This window comes from Ammospiza caudacuta, chromosome Z, assembly GCF_027887145.1.
Source record: "Ammospiza caudacuta isolate bAmmCau1 chromosome Z, bAmmCau1.pri, whole genome shotgun sequence".
Classification (NCBI taxonomy): Eukaryota; Metazoa; Chordata; class Aves; order Passeriformes; family Passerellidae; genus Ammospiza; species Ammospiza caudacuta.
In genome coordinates this window covers 28516394-28529433 of record NC_080632.1, presented here as the reverse complement: position 1 = coordinate 28529433, position 13040 = coordinate 28516394, and the positions used below count along the sequence as shown (strand labels likewise).

General features: G+C 34.2%; 1 protein-coding gene across 2 annotated transcripts in view; it reads right to left on the bottom strand.

Annotated features, from left to right (window-relative positions):
- CNTNAP4 (contactin associated protein family member 4) overlaps positions 1-13040 on the bottom strand; it is a 203242-nt gene that overhangs the window by 131402 nt on the left and 58800 nt on the right. The gene's annotated exons all lie outside the window — the stretch shown is intronic.

Below are 13040 nucleotides of genomic sequence, written 5' to 3'. Positions count from 1 at the left end.
GCTCATAAGTAAATGAAGGATCTGTGGTTACTGGGAGAATTAAAGCAAAGTTTAGAGTTTCCATCAGTCACTTATACATACTAATTCATAAACAGTCTCATTCATTTTATACTATATTAATCAATAAATTGATTATTAAATGATAGAAAAAAATTCTAAGTTGTTGATGTTTTTAATGCATTAAAATTGACTAATGTGCTAGATTTAAAATCTAAGCAATCATGCATCTTTCATATTTCAAATTTTGCCTGTGGAATTCTGTTATTCTTGATTTCTGTTTCTACAATAATATACACTTTTCAAGTCAGTTAAGTGAAATATATTGGAGTTTCCTCACACATTCACTCCAAGCAATGCACAGTGCTCTTCTCTGGGACTTATACAAGGTGGCACCATTCATCAGTTTAGTCAGCAATTTCTTCATCACTACAACTGTCAAACTGTAAACAAGACTGCAGCTTTAAATCTGCCCTGGATTTATGCACTAAAATTCTAGCAGAAGACTTACTTTCCTTCAGATACCTCTAGATATCTTATTTCTAGAATTCAATTTTTATGCTCTCCATAAGTGGTTTAAATTTTATTAACTACCTTTCTTGCTTTTGGAGGTTAAAAAATCCTCTGCCCTTTCCCATGACCACCAATATAAACAAATGACAACACTGAATGGATATTATTTAATTACCCTGGGTTCCTGTCTAATAAGATATGTGTTTAAATAGCTTCTGCCTTCCTATTTCCTTAGCTTCACTGGGATGACAGTAACATTATCACTAACATTGAAAATAGAAAAGAAAATAAACTCAGCAAAGTTAGCAAATAGCTACAAGAGAACAAAACTCAAAATGACTGAAGATTTGGTCCAAATCTCACATCTAGGGCAGAAAACACCTGAGTATAGCTACAGTGGACTTGGAGTGCTATATCAGGTTAAAAACTTTTAACCCTGATGGCAGAAAATTTATTAGGTGATGCTTAAGCTTTCCAAACTTGCTCTGTGTAGTTATCAGGATGCCTAGCTACTTTTGCTTCATTTCAAAAACTCCAAACTATATAGCATAGAAATTGACTTAAAGATTGCCCCTTTGTGTGAAAAGCACCCCACTTTTTGCTTACCTGGCTCTATGACTGCAATCACCTGTATTGTCATGTAAACCGCAAAACAGTCCACACTCATACATGTCTTGACATCTGCTTCTTCACGTGCAGTTCATTAGACCATTTAGCCAGCATCAGCATTTACATCACTCTTAAATTCTGTGAATTTTTTGCATATTTAATTGAAATAACTGCAAGACCTGTATTAGCAAAAGTTAAGGTTTAAAACTAACACACATCAGAAAGGATGCTTTCCTTTGATTAATCAAACTGTGTATTTCCCCATATGGATCATTTAACAGAAGCTGATTTTAATTTCAAGTCAATAAAGTTGCAGCAGGGATGAATTTGCCTGCACTTATTACAAAGCAGATTTTCTGCATGCAAGCAATTGACAACTGAGTCTTCTACGGTTTTAGTGAAATGAAAAATGAACTGGTTTACAGCATTCAAAACCTCTAAAATACAAAAATATGACACTATTTAATTTCTTAAGCTGAATGGTATCCTCTTTCACAAACTGAGAAATAAAAATCTAGGTGTATACCTATATAAACAGTCCAAGGGTATTGTTCTTTAAGTTTACTGACAGATAATGGAGGTGGGGAGTAGGGTGCAATATCTGATAAATTATGTTGATGCATTGCTAGCAGGTGATAATGCTCCTGGCCCCTTGAAAAGGTGTGCGGAGTAACAGTACTGTTGTGATAAACCCTTAGCCTTTTTCATTTTAGTTCTCCTATGTTTGGATGAGGCAACTCAAGACACAGAGCTCAGACAATTAGAAATTCCCCTTCATAGCCTAGCAAAATGCAAGAAAAGTAATTATCAAGAAGAATCTAAATAGCCAAAGATGCAAAAGAACATAAATCACAACTTGGCATATTTTTCAGAAAGACTGTGGGGAAGTTACCACAGCAATGCTGTTCTGAGCCATATTTCAGTGATAAAAGACAAAGAAAAAAGCCTCAAAATTTGAAACCAGGGATGAGGGACCTTGAGCTATGAATAAAAAATAAAAGACACAGAATTTATTTTTTTTTCCACAGAGATTGAAGAAGACTGAGAAGGACAGCTAGATCAGAACCCAGTTCTGCAGTTACAGCATCACATATAAAATTTCTGCATGGTTATTTTCAACCACATTTTTGACAGCTGTCCATCTTTTGCCTTTGATATGTAGCATGATGCTCTGCCTAAGTAGAGATAAAACAGTCTTAACTTTACCACATTTCCAAACTTACTGATTATATATGAAGAGGAGGGGCTTTTTTGTTGTTAAACACTGAGGCCAGCCTAACACATCAATCCCAAAGTTAAACATTCTGAGGATGTGAAGAACAACATTTCCCTACAGAAACTCATACCAGTGAGGATGCAGCATATAGACATCATTATAAAGGAACCAGTAAGTGGTAATAGTCATAATTTATCTAAAGGCTGCTGAGCTGACACAGCAGGCTTCAAATACATGAACAACAGCCAACCACTTTATTCTATGAAAGCTCACAGTATAAATCCCTCTTGTTACAGCAGGGACTTGCAACACACTCCTTCTAGGAGTGCATGTGGAGATTCCTCCCTTGAGTGGGGACATCACCTCAAGGCTACTCCTTGAGACCAAATTAAAGAGTTGCCCAGGGTCACTGGTATGGCTGAGTAACCTAAGTCTCCTGCTAATAATTATTTTGATAGTCTTAATGTAATTATTTCAATATTGCTTTAAAAAAGTAGTAGATATACGGTGCAGGAAGTAATTCTGATTAAAGTTTTTTTTGTCTAATCACTATCACCATATCATCATCAATTTTAAAAATCAACATACTTTATTCATATAAATATGTTTGGTTTGCTGTCCTTAGTCCTGTAGGAGAAATTTACATAAAGGCCGAATTACACCTACATAAACCGTTAGACATAAACTTTTGACTAAGTCTGGGACTAGGATGGATCCTGCCTCACCTAGACTCCTCTCTAAGAAGGAGTTTACAAAGCAAAGTGTTTCTTTCTGAACTTTGTCCTTGTTGTCCTCGACAAACTTTATCTGAAGCTTCCATTCTATTGTTTTCTATGAGATTATTATTGGGACTAAAAAGTCTTTCTCATAGTCACATATCATTTATATTTAAAACTATCATACAAAACAACCAATCTTAGCACCTAAAAAACCACAAGAGCATTCAGTGCAGGAAAATGCAGCTCTTCAAAAAGAGTTGCTATTGCCTGATGAAAGACCCATGTCTAGCAGGTCTCAAGAGGCACAGCCTTGGAAACAGAACTACCAAATGTTACAAATGGAAGAGACTCACAAGGATCAACGAGTCCACCTCTTAAGTGAATGGTCCATAAATGGATCAAACCTGCATCCTTGGTGTTATTAGCACCATACTCTAACAAACTGATGCTTTCATCTCCACAGTCTCTTCTGATTTTAAGATTTGCAAGTTAGGATGATATAGGGCATTCAGCCAAAGCATAACATCACAGACACATCTCTTTAAAGATTACTAGAACAAGGGGCTTTGAATAGTTGAATCTTAACCCTTCTAGTACACAGTTACTTTCTGCATATGAAGGAGACTAAAAGCAGGTGTTACCTGTAACCTTACCTGTGTATTGAAATTCTCGATGGCTGTCCTTCGGGACAGTGTCATGGTTTATTATCCTTCCATAACTGGATTTCATAGGAAATCATTCAATGTCTTCACAACTGTCCTTCTATTTTAGAACAGTTTAAATAATGTAAGTTGTATCTAGGAAACCAAGCTTTAGCTGATGCTGTTGCAACCACTAAGATGAACTGATGAAAAGTAAGAAATACGCTTACATAATCCAGCTTCATGGATAGCTTCTTAGCTGTTTTCTAGTCTTGTCTTCCTATGTTGCAAACTGACAGATATGAGTTAAGCTCAATATAAAAAAAAAAGCACAGAAACAGAATGGAATCTGGGATATATTTCAAGAAATCAAAAACAGTATCTCCCCTTCAAAGAACTCTTCTGAATTATGTCCTCTTTTTGGAAAACAGTACTTATCTCTGTATACTACAACAAAACCAAATCTGATGCACTATATAAACTCTGAAGGTCTTCAGTACTACCCTTTCCTTCTGAACATATAAGCCACCATTTTCTGGATTATTAGGAAAGCTCTTGGCCAGATTTCAGAAAATACTGTGAGAGAATAACTAAGAGACACATTTTTGAGGGCCTGATATCAGAACTTCTCGCTCACAGGAATTTATTATGAGACATACTGTTTGAATAAAGACTGAAAAATCCCATGAATGGCATCTGATTCTGAAACCTGTAAATTACTTTTGCTGTTAAGAAATGAATGAAGAAATCTTGCCTCTTAAAATCTGAAGGATGAGATTAATCTACCTGAGTAATTTTCAAGAATAAGTATAGACATAACAAGTATGTTTTGGCTTATCCATGTAGGGAAGTTATGTTTTCTAAGGATTATTTCATGAGTGGCATGGAGAGGTGTCACAATAGAAATCAAAACTACTAAAAAATTTCATATACTTTCGAGGCAGAAGATAAAGAGAGCTATATTAATGCTTCAGTCAGACAGAACTTTCTAAGGGAGGTGGGTGTAGCTGTTACTTCAGTGGCCTCAAAGGCAGAATAAGCTTAATTTTGGAGGAAGGTCTAACCTTATTTTAAGATACTCTGGAACTGAATATCATTTAAGAAAACATGTACAATCTTAGAAGGGAAGGAGCAATTGCGTTTATTTTTGCAACTGTCAGAATATTTAATATTTAAGGAACTTGACTTTCAAAATTGTGACAGGTACTATAAAATGAATATTAGGTTTTAGTAATAATTTGTGGCAAGTAGTAGTTACTATGTCAGGAGGAGTTTCAGAGGCATTTTGAATTTGAATCAGCGCAACACAAAGGAACTAGGAAATGGCATTAATAGTGACAAAGTTTGATCTACTTTGCATCATTCAAACAGAAGGTAGATAACTTTATTTCACTCCCCCTTCTGCATTAACATTAAATTAGGTGAGTGAGTGCGTTGGTGAATCCCATTTTATGCTTCTTCAGAAAGCTCTGAAGAAATTTCTCCTCAATTAATCATTATGTAAATATATCAAAGGAGATAGTTTGATAAGCTGAGATGGTTTATCAAAAGGAAAGCATACTGGCAATGGTTCAAAGACCTATCAAAGCCACTATTTTGCTCAGATTTTTCATCACCAGCACACCACACAGTGCTATGAATCAGTGCCCTATAGTAGGAAATATCTTTTGTGTGCACTGGGAAGCCCAAGTTTGAGTAAAGAACTTTTATATAGGTAATCAAGCTGTAATTGTGTAGGATATAATCTGAGCCACTTCTGAGCACTGTACTAAAAAGGTGAATTTTTCTTCCTCCAGCAGGAAAGAAATACTAAAAAAAAGTCATTCAAACAGATTTCTGCTGAAGAAAAGGATGTATTCTCCACAAAGTTTCTCAGGAAAATCTATTTTGGAAACGTCCCAGTTCATTGCAAGACTTGCATCATTCTTGGCTATTGCCATATACTTTTACTTGATAACAAGCAAACTATCTCCCTTACTACAAACTAGGAATTTCACATAGCTGTTGTACACCTTTTTGGCACATATTCTGACAATAATCCAAGGCTGAATGCAAAACAGAACTTAATCTGGGAGACTGTCTCCTCCTTAGGAGAATGGATGCTTGTGATAGTGTTATTCTCTTCTCTATCTGCAGCCTCTGGCCATATCCACGTTTAGGATGCTGTACTAGTAAATCCTACTCTGCGTGAAGTTTGGTTCACTACTTACAATATTTAACCTTCTCTCTCTTTTTCTCCATCAGTGAAATGAGCATCACTCACCACTCTAAATTTTACCTGAGGCACTTATGTTGTTCATAGATGATGAACAGAAAATTTAATGGGGAAAACAAAAATAATGAAACTTCACTGCCACCACCCTTCACTACACCACTGAGTTTAAGCAGCATTCTCACTTAAATTTCTGTACTGATGTAATTTCTTGGATATAGAGCATTATGTCAGGAAATATAAACTAACTGCATGGAAATGGAAAATATATAAATATTTCTTACAATGAAACAAAAAAAACCCATGGTAGTTCAAACACACCATGCATCACAGTTTTATAAAGTTATATAATTTTTTCAAGTTAATAGATTTTTACATGTTCTTTACAGAGCAGCTGCTCTCACTGAGCCACCTATATTTGTTTCCCTTGCTCAGTGGTCTGGCCCAAAATATTACACTCGTGTCTTGCAATTTAAAGCTAGTAGTGATAATTAGCCATAGCTTTTGTGGCCAAAATACTTTTATATTGAGACGTTGATTTTTTTTTTTTACAGTTAAATATCTGCAATTAATTCACTTACAGGTATTTCAGTATTCTTTCCTTCTTTCTTAGCTGTTTTGCTTTCATTAATTCCAGGGTGAAACAACTAGGCAAACCCATAATCTGAAACCAAATTAAACCTGTTTTTTTTAGAATTTACTCCACTTCAAGCTAGGGTGCCATCCCAATATTTTACTGACTACAGCCACAGAATTAAAAGAAAATGAAAGCAAGCACAAAACATTTGGCATTGATCAGTTGGCCTTAGTACATCTGACACAAGAAGACTGAATACTTTATGTATTTGTCACTATGACAGCATTCTGACGAGGTTTTCCAGGGTAATTAAATTAAATTTCCTAATATACACTACAATCTCCAGTGACGTGACTTACACCAAAACATACAAATACGTGTACCATAATTGTATTTTTCTGATCCAAACATGTTACTGTACAAGCTGGCTTGTACTGATAAATAAGAAACTCAGCCTGGTTTCATAGATTGGGCTCTGGGTTGGGAGACAGGGACATTCACCTATCACATTCCATCCTGAGCTGCTGGCATCTCCCTGGTCAGGAGCTGGGCTGTGAGAGGATCAGAGCAGTGAGCTGTGGAGACCTGGCAGTGTTGAACTCCCTCTGTAAGAAGGACAGGCTGTTTGTGCCGTGGAGCTCTGGGGTGTGTGTGTGTCGTCCCTGCCTCCAGCCACCGACCCCATGGAACAGATGGAATTGAATGTCATACAAACATTCATTTGTGATTTGTGTCCCTGTCTCCTCAAATATATATCCACCACTTTAATAGGAAATGGTGACACTTATTAAGAACAGATTTAAGGACGGATTGACACAGGTATGAAGTAACTTTTTTTTTTTTTAAACTTCGCTGCAAAATAAAACCCAGTAGATGAGTATTTCAGCTATTACTGTACTTTCCTTAAGGACTTGACTACTGCTTTGAAGAATGTTGCACAGCAGTATCAGTGAACTGTAGAAGGACCAGCAACAAGTTCAAAAATACTATCCATCAAATCTTAAACCCCCTAACATTTATCACCCAGTTCTAATATATAACTAGATGTATCATCTCCAGTTTTACTTAGCAAAGTGATATGTTTGTATACTTTACAACAAAATGAGCAGGACTGTAACTTTGAGCTGATGAACATGTTTGTGCTTGTCATTTTTATCACTACTTTAATCTCAATCCTCAGTAATCCACTTTGGTAGTTCTGGTGGTACTTTTGAAAAACTTACTTCAGCCTTCAAAATGCTGATTCACTGACTCTGCCCCCTGTTTCAGTACACATGATGCTTTCAGTACAGCAAAGCAAACAGAAAAAATATTGACACGCACAGTTTCCAAGCAAAAATATTCTAAGTATACATATTTAAAACAGAAAAGCTCTATTTTATTTCCATTATTGTGGGTGTAAATTACTACAAGTGGCACCAGAGAGATGCTGGCCAGCTCCAGCTAGTTATGAGCCTGCATGTATATCTGACATGCACAAAGAGAATGTGATTTTTTAAGAAAACAAGTGCAGCGTCAGCCTTTTACTCTTTAAATCTGTTTGTGCTTACATGCACAAGAATATGAATATTCTGCAGTGAAATGACAGATACTCTATAAGTCAACAGAAGTGTCCACTCTGATTACATTTTGGCTTTATGTAAGGTACAATTATAACAGTATGCATACACATGTGCAGTTCCACTTCCGTACACCTTTGAGTGACTTGACCTGACAAGAATATAAAAGGATGAGGTAAAACTGGTACACGTGTTATCCCCTACATGTACAGTATTTCCCCAATTTGGTGCTCTAGTCATTACTCACCGCATTTTGTTACAATACAAATATTTAACTTACAAATATACTTCATATGACACTTAGCACTTCATTAATTGGTATCTATAGATGAGACACTATGCCCGATCCTCAGCTGGGAAGTCAGTATAACTCTCCCTAACTCCTGTATTTAGTTTCCAATAATATTTTTCATACTGATTTCAACAATAAAACGTTGCTAGAGAAATTTTTATGGAGCTTTTACAAAGTCAAGATTTGACCAATCATTTACTTTCCATGGTCTAAGATTCCTATTCTTATAAAAAGAATTTAAAAAAAAATATATATACTGCTCCTCTTCAAATCTAAGTCAATTTCTGGTTTTGTGTATTTGCGTAACATCTGTGTTTTTCAGAGTCCATGCATTATGATCTCATTACTTTCTCATATAATTTGGAAAGAAGTGCTCATAAATAAGAAGAGATTTGAATATTTTGGGGTTTCAACCTTTTTATACAGCATTGACTCAAGACTCAGTTTTATTGGCATAAAGCCTGAGAGTATAACAATGATGGCTAGAAAAAAATAACAGTGAAAATGGAATTGAGCTAGACTAATGGAATTTCATGATTAAGAAATATAATTACATCTGGCTTGATTACCTAGGAGATAACATCTTTGTTGGTTAAATGTTTAAATCGTAGGTGGTATGCTATTAATAAAATATATTTATTATTGTTCCAATTATTATTATTGTTACAATATTGGAGGAAAAAAATTATTAATTGAATTATTTAACAATGAAGAAAAATGCAGTTCCATTCATTTAAGATTTTGTCCCTCGGGAAACTTAATTTTAGAAAAATTTTCAGCACTCTGGATCTTAGTTTTTTTCCCCAGAGTATGATGATAATATTAGTCCTCATTTGTGATTTTCAAAACTAGCATTATAATGTTTACGAAACTAAATCAGCCAATCTTGACAGACAAATGACTAATTTAGGGATTTTTTATTTGCATCAGATTTAAGACAACTGGTGTATAACTAATGCACAACTAAGCTGTATTACTTCTAAAATTATGCTTAACTGAAAAGCTTTTCTCAGACTAAAAAATGCATATTTATGCATATTCAGATCCCATCTTTAAAGGTCATCACAGCTTTTTACTTTTAATGACAGCCATTTTGGACAGCTACTGGAATCAGACTATATAATATATGTAATGATAAATAAATGGTAGTGGTTGTGTAGAAAAATTTCTACAGTTTTCAGAAAGGCAGTATTACTGTTAAAACCTTGAGGGATTGAACGGTACAAATTCTGCAGGCTACCATGATCCAACTTTACTTTTTTCTTCATAAGTATTATATTACCTAAAATATTGCAGAAAATTTAAGTAACAGTAAAAATGTAACTTAATGAAATCCAGTGCAACTTACTAATGTTTATATTGTCTTTTCTTGTCCTTAAGATTTAATTTTGTGAACTGAGACTTCTTTAGCATGATCCTAAAGAACTGTAAGTTTATCTTTTATCAGGAATTGCTAATACAATTATTATTTTTTATTGTATTTTGAGGTATAAAATCACTGCAAATTATTTTCAACTTCTCACAACACACAGGTAGATAAAATGTTAACTAATAAAATTAAAAAACTCATTTAATACAAAATAAAAGGCAAAAATATAGATAATAATAGGATGTGGCCAGACAATATTTTTCCTTCACTTAAACCTATATTTATACAATTATTTATTCCCAACTGCAAGCTAAGGTCTAACAGCATTATTGTTGTGGTGCTGCTCTTTAAGTAAAAATGTTCATATCCCAGTTTAACTAACACCATGTCCTAAAACATTATCCTGGATTATGGGATATCTGCGATTTTTCTAGATAGATATTCAATTAAAAAATCATACTGTTCTCTCTGCACTTTTTTTTTTTAATGTGTAAAGTGTTATGGAACTGAGTTGAAGTTTTACCTCTCTATATTTAAAACAGTTTTGGAAGTAGAATATGATAGCAAACGTTACAGATTTATATATGTATACATACATATATCTATATATAGATGTATATTATATACAGAAATACACATAAACACATCATATAAATAAATAAACATGTGTGTGTATATATACACATATAATAAAAAAAGAGAAGCTGACTCAATCTTTCCAAAAAATCATATATATATATATATATATATATATACACACATACACATACAGAGATCCCTTAACATCCCTTAAATTCTAAAAAGCATTTTATTTATTTGATATAGCAATTTAAGGTGGCTAAAAATTGTACATTACCAACTGGATTGCAAATGGATTCATGAATTCAAGAACTCCCTTCTGTTTACTCCTGGATAGTCCAAAGAGATTTAGTCAAGGATTGAAGCCAAACGGATTAAAAGCTGTCCAAGAATAAAAACTCAGTCTCTGCCTCTAAAAGATGTGGGTTTAGAGCTTTAAACTTCTGAGACATTATGTATATTACATTTTTGCCTACATCATAATACTTAATTTTCTTGGGTTTGCAGGTTTCGGTCCTTACGAAGAAATTCTGTCTACTTATACAGGGTAATGAAGATGTAGTACAGTAAAGATTTATTCACATTGAAAACTAATATTTATAGAATATTGATCTTTTTTATTAAATAAGTAGATGGCAGTGAAGCTGTTAATAATTAAAGTTGGATACTTAATTAGTTATGCATTAATATTTGAATCTTTTTGTGTTGCGGCTGTCATTTGTAGAAAGAAATATCCTTTATTGTATTACCAGTCTCTCCTTTTACTGGGCTACAACAAAATCACAAGCTAAACAAAAGGAAATAATTTACAATTGCTTTTGCCAGAATGTTAGTTTTTACAGTTGTGCAATAACAATAATGTTAACTGAGTGCAGAAACTGTCAAATACTGCAGCTGGTTGAAAAGTTTATATTCTGACTACCAATACTAAACCAGTTTCATATCTTAAGAGAAGGCCAAAATAGAAGCCAAAACCTCACAAAAAGCTTATGACATGCTTTAAAAATTATGCCAACAAATGAAGAGGAATACAGATACGGCACATAAAACTTGGATAGGAAGGTCAACATGTTCTTAATTCTGTTAATTTAATTAAACTGGAGTTCCCAGCAAAAAGATAATTTTGAACAGAAATAAACTAGCTGTCTTAGTCAAGACTAGAATGCTGTAGTAATGCAGCAGATGACAGATTAAAAAAGGGTGTTAAAAAACTCAAATTTTTCACAATGCTATTTGCTGGGAAGCAGGGTAATAAGCCTTCCCTTTTTTTTGTCATCAGAGATATTTTATCCAACATCTCTCATCTCCCACCTAGTAGAGGCAGTCACAAAATAACACACAAAACCAGGCTCCCCAAATTCTAACCGTAAATTTCTTACATGTTTGCATTTTGAAGTCTCATAGAGGAGATTCTCTTCTGGAAGGTAATTAGGATTTTTGGAGAGCTACTAATATGTAGATACTTAAAAAATAAGACAAGAAAGAATCATCTATTCCCTAACACTGTTACAGGGTATATCCACAGTATCACAGACTTACCTGGGGGTGAAAGGGAGGAAATTTTTTTGAATGTTTTCATAAAATACTCTAGCATAGAACGAATTTGTGTAATTTTTAAGTGGTTAAATCATATATACAAAGGTATGATACTTCATACCAAGATACTATACTCCGACCAAAAAGCAAATATCTGCTCTTAGGTTAAGAAAGTGTTGGTAATTCAGAGGTCAAAGTACAGCCTGTAGCAAAAAACTCGATGAAAAATCCCCCACAAATATTATGTTAGGGTTTTTCTTACTTAGTATCTGACAATCTGCCATATGAGCTACCAGACAAATAAGAAATCTGATAGCTGACATTCCACTTTCAACTGATATTCCTTTAATAATTAAGCATTAACAAGTATGTTGCTTTTTACTGAATAGGAAACTATACAAAAGGGCTTGGAATGGGCCACAAATCAATCCCAAACCTGCCCTCAGCTGATCATATTACAGGGGCCTTTTACAGTTAGATGTCAGCTCCAAATGTTGATTGCCCAACCACAGCTTGCCAAGAGCTACATGTTCTTCCTCCCTTATTAAGTTACGTGAAATTGAAAAGATATAGATCTGGATTTCAAATCCACTGATCTGTAAAAAAGCTACGAAGAATTACATTATAGGAAATCTTGGTAGTACGGTTTATTATTAAGGTTATCCATTATTTCCAGGTAATTCACATTCAGTCAGACTTATAAGTAGACCGAAAACTTGCACCTTTCAGGTTTATTTCCTCTCTTTTTCTAGTCCTGTTTTTGTTTTTTCTTATCTGAGAAATGCTTTGAGCATTCTAAGACTAATACAAAGATTTTTTTTTATTATTATGTGATGAGTATGTGCCAAGAATGTGGTTTTTTCCACCTTTTTCTTATCAACCACCACATTTGGCTGATATATAAAACAGAAACAAATGAGCAAGGTATTACTAGGTTATTAGTTAACCCTGAAAGGTCTGCCTGCATTACTCCACAGAAGTACAGGCACTGGTGTAATTTATGGGCTAGCACCAGGTACAAAAACTGAAGTGAGAAAATTTATTTTGCAGTTCATTTCCATCTGCTTTCTTTCAGTGAAGAGAACATGCAATAGAGGAAGATAAGAATTTGATCAAAGATGAGAAGTACAGAAGTACACAAAGAACACTGTGACTTAAAGTGGACCTCTTCTATAGTAGTTTAAAATAACTGCACTAGATTCATCATCAATACCGAATGTG